Source organism: Mesocricetus auratus, unplaced genomic scaffold, assembly GCF_017639785.1.
Source record: "Mesocricetus auratus isolate SY011 unplaced genomic scaffold, BCM_Maur_2.0 Super-Scaffold_100018, whole genome shotgun sequence".
Taxonomy (NCBI): domain Eukaryota; kingdom Metazoa; phylum Chordata; class Mammalia; order Rodentia; family Cricetidae; genus Mesocricetus; species Mesocricetus auratus.
Window position 1 is genome coordinate 51,095,396 of NW_024429199.1, and position 4,781 is coordinate 51,100,176.

Genomic DNA, 4,781 nt, shown 5'->3' on the forward strand with positions numbered 1-4,781 from the left:
ATGCATTTTTCTCTTTTCACTTGTTAAAAGTGTTCTCATCTTTAAAAATCATTTCTTTTCTCTAGTCCCACACTCAGCTCTAGCCAGATTATTTACACTGTATTAAGGCACCTACCTCTTAGTATTTTCTTCCTCTCCTAATTTGACCAGAGCTGAGGGAGGGGTTAGGGAAGGAAGGGAATGGATGTTCAGTGAGCCATATTATAAACCCAAACCCTGAACTAAATACCTTTAGTTAACAGCACCTTTCTTCTTGTCAGTTGCTATAGAAATTTTTGTTTGGGTTTTACTTGATTACCCTGTTGTAGAATTATACCATTCCTTGCTATTAACACTGCCTTACCTAGTCCTCTGTTAGATCAGTTACATAGGGATGTAACTAATGACTAAGTTCCACTTCCATGGTCTCCTGTTGCACAGAGTTCTTGATATGAATAGACAGTACAGCACAATTGGGAGATGTTAAGTAGAAGAACTGCATAAGCACCGAAACTGTGTGTGAATTTTTAATTAGTTTACAATTTAAGGATCTAACAGACATCCATGTGTATGGTAAAAAAGGCTTTTATTAACATTTTCTTTGAAGATGAATTTCAAATACCAGTGGTCCTCTTCAACCGTAGAAATGTTTAGCTTAGCTAAATGTCAATAAAAGGAAATTTCCAAGCCAATTGTTATTGCGTATTGTAGTCTTTATTCTTGTTGTTGGTCATGGTACCACATGCCTCAGTTCCAGTAGGACAGCATATTGATGATGGTGTGATTGACAGGATAGATAAGACATGAGTACTCAAACACAAAAATGCTAGAGTCAGTGAGATGGCTGAGTTTGATCACTGAGGTTGATCACTGGAACCCATACTGTGGAAAGAGAGAATTGACTTTCATAAGTTGTCCTCTGGCACACACACACACACACACAGTAACACATACACTATAATAGCACACGTAGAAAGAGAGAGAGACAGAGACAGAGGTAGAGACACTAAATAAATAAGTAAATTGAATTAAATTTTAAAAGGAATAAAAGTGTTAGGCTATGAGCCAATACACATAAGGCTCTGATGTTGGACATTTAGTAATACACCATATCTTTATGTGCATAAACTTTCTCTTCTGCAAAATTAAAATCTTAGTCTTTTCTAGTCTTAATGTTATACAGGGACTAAATCAGTCAAAGAATGATCTAACTAAACTAATATCAGGCCTTTTAAATAATGTAAATCCATGGTGATTTGCATTGAGTAGCACAGTTAAGAACATAATACAATTCTCTAATTCCAGCTATCTTTGCCAGTCTCTTTATCGATAAAGTAAGGAAAATAAAAAACACTTGCTATTTACCATGTGATAAATATCCTGGAGCTTTCCAGGTAGGGTAGGCCTCAGAGATCACCTGTCTCTTCCTTTCCAGCATTTACATGTGTGCCTGGCTTTTTGACTTGAGTTCTGGAGGATTCAACTCAGCCCAATATGCTTGAAGGCAAGCACTTTACTCATCTTTATGGCCTTATTAAATATTTTCTTGACTTTATACCCTAGGAGTGTGAGGGAAAGCATATGTATAAAACTAAAATATTAAGTGTGTATAAGCTTCCCGTGTTGGCTACTGGCAGGTAGTTAAGTAACCACTCAAAAAGGCTATTTTAATTACTCTCTAAAACACAAAACCATCTATTCCACATGAGCAATTATTTGTGGAGAAATATTTTCAGTATTTGTGGAAGGCTGAGATCACAACTAATCATGTCTTTCCTGAGGATCTCCTCCAAACAGAGTTAATAAACATATGTGCTGTTCCATTCAAACGCTGCTAATCTCTACAATAAATATTCATCTTCCTGTTTGTGAAACACAAATGTAATTAAGTTTCCTGGGTGATTTGGAACACCCATGATTCCCTTCATTGTTTTATCACTCTCTGTTCAATCCCATAGTTAAGTGATACCTCATTCTCAAAGGTGCTTCTCTTCACAGCCCTGGGGTATAATCTTAGAGAATATATTTAAAATGCAAAAAAATTTTTAGTCCTGACTTTGGTCAAATGATAAGTGATACAATGAAAGAAGTAAATCAAACTTACATATCGCCAATTGGGACAATTAGCAATAATTACTAGTGTTGTACAAAAGAATGTATTTTAAAACTCTTCAAAGAAATATGTGTGTAGAGGATTCCAAATGAGTTTTAAGAATTTGACTTTGACCTGAATAAATTGTTGCAAGAATAGTAAGAAATGCCAGAATTTTAATACTTCATGTAGCATAATTACATATGAAAAGTATAGCCGAGAATTTTGTTTAGAGTTTTTTAATAGGTCTGAATTATCCTGGGCAGTGAATTATATCATCTTCGGAGATCAATAACCCACCTCAAACTTTAAGACTAGGTTCTTCTTTCAAGCCATGGATATAATGAGATGACACAGCAAATCGCCTAAGGAAAAGGACTGCACTAAGAAAAGGAAAGTCATATCAACTAAATGCCAATGTCATTAACATTTGTTAGGGATCAGAGGAGGCACCATAGCAGCCTTGTAAGGGCATCTAATAAATAGATACCGATCATCCAAGTGCTCTATCCTGGGAGATAAAAGAGTTGCAGAGTACAAAGGGATAAAAGGTAGTTATTTTTGGAGAATGTGTTGTTATTTACACATACTTTGGAAAAGATACTTTCTACCAATTTCTGATAAATATTTGCTATATTTATAGATTTAATGTATGTGCTATTTTCAAGTTGCATGCTTTAATTTGTTTCCAGGTTTATTTTGTTGAAATGTTTCATCTGCCAGCCTCTTTGCAATGTACAATTGTCTTTTACATCTGAGACTGCCATTCCCAAAGAGGCAGAGATCTCAAGAGGCAATGCTTACCTATGAAAGACACTTGCTAGTTGTTTTTATGATCATAGGATCCAACTTACATGTAAGACTGAAACCAATTCAATTGCTTTCCACTGGTATGTCTGTTCATTTGTGCTGCAGATTGAAATAGTCAAGGAAAAATGATTGGGCTTCAGATTAGGCATCTGTTATCTTGTGAATAAGCACTCATCTTTAAATATATTTTACATAATGGCTTTTATATGATGTTTTAAAATTTATCACCCAAATGAAGGATCATTTGATATACACAGGTGGCTAACATTAAGGTGATATTTTGAAGCAGAAGCAGACATAATTTATTGTGCAACATAAAATCATCTTGCTCCTGTTGATCAGCGTCATCTAGGGCTGTAGAAAGTGGTTCCAACCTTTTGTTTTTCTCTCGTAATTCAACGAATTAAAAGACAAGAAAATTACTAGCCACATCGTCCAGCCAACTTTATTGAAAGAAAAGCACATGCACATCACACACCATAATGTGCAAAGAGCAGGCGCCCTTTGTGGGGACAGGAACCCAAGCAATATCTAAGCCAGACTGAATTCTGGGTTCTTACGTGTTTGAGGCATGGGATATATCTCCTTTCTTACTCCAGTCTGGCTGGTTGGTAATAATTTGGACAAAGACGGGAAGTTGATTGGTTTCAACTGCAGGAGATTTGAAAGTTTCATAAAAGTCAGTGTGTCTCTTCCACATAACCTTGGATAAAAGCCCACCAAGACTTACCTGTATATTACACAGTTTTTTTTCACCTATAGGTCCAAGTAGAGTCTATCACAGGTATAAGGAGAGAACATCAAATCATCAAGTCAAAGACTCCTTGGTAGGTGTTTCAGTTTTTGGCATGCCAGAACCTCCAGAACTGAGATGTCTGGAGCCCTTTGCAGGAACATCTCCATTGTACTGTAGAGTATCAGTTGGTGAGAAAGTTGGTTCTGGGAAAGAAGTAACACATTCAAAGTAAATAACATAAGATACAGTGTGTGGGGGAGGGGGGGTAAATGCACAGGTGTACGTACATGCCCCAATGCTCACATGTGAAAGCAAGAGGAGGATGTCGGGTATTGTGGTAGTTTGAAAGAAAATGGCCCCCATGTGGCAGGAGGTGTGACTTTGTTGGAGTAGGTATGGTTTTGTTAGAGGAAGTGTGTTACTATGGAGATGGGCTTTGAGGCCTCATATATGCTCAAGTCATACCCACTGTTCAGACCACTTCCTGGTGCCTGTGAGTCAAGATGTAAGAACACTGAGCTCCTTCTCAAGCACCATGTCTGCCTGCAGGGTGCCTTGCTTCCTTCCTCTCATGATGACAGTGGGCTAAACCTCTGAAAATGTAAGCCATTCCCAGTTAAATGGTTTTCTTTTATAAGAGTTTCTGTGGTCATGGTGTCTCTTCCCAGCCCTAAAAACAACTAAGACAGAAGTAGATACCAGGGACTGGGGACCTGTTACAGTTTTCCGGCACACGTACTCACGGTAATAGGCAAGTCCACCCCCTCCCCCACACACATACATCATGCCCACCCATACTCCCTTAACTGCAAAGCCCTATTGCTATCCTCTCATCGGGATGTCCTATATATTTCCTCATTCATCTTTATTTGAATAGCTCCCTTTTAATTGATTTAAAAACCCAAAGGTACTACTCACCCAACCCCTTTTGGTCTTTTAGTACCATGAGGATTCATCATTATGAGAATCAAAGTGTAATTTCACTTCAAAAGAGGTAATTATTAACATTGGAGTTACTTCAGTGTGGTCCCCACCAACTAATCAAATACTTCTCACCTTTTTTGGTGTTTATCATCTACCAATCTGTAAAGGATAACCCTAATGGAAACTGAGAAAAAAACATTGCAGCTTAACAATCAATATTAAAATGAATTCTGTTTGCCT

At 37.4% G+C, this 4,781-nt stretch overlaps 1 long non-coding RNA gene across 1 annotated transcript; it reads right to left on the bottom strand.

Annotated features, from left to right (window-relative positions):
- Window positions 1-548: 548 nt before the first annotated feature.
- On the bottom strand, window positions 549-4,364 carry LOC121132923. Its single transcript, XR_005869637.1, has 2 exons — window positions 3,612-4,364; window positions 549-2,980 (listed from the first exon to the last, which is right to left on the bottom strand). It is a non-coding gene; the product is annotated as an uncharacterized LOC121132923 (long non-coding RNA).
- Window positions 4,365-4,781: the final 417 nt, after the last annotated feature.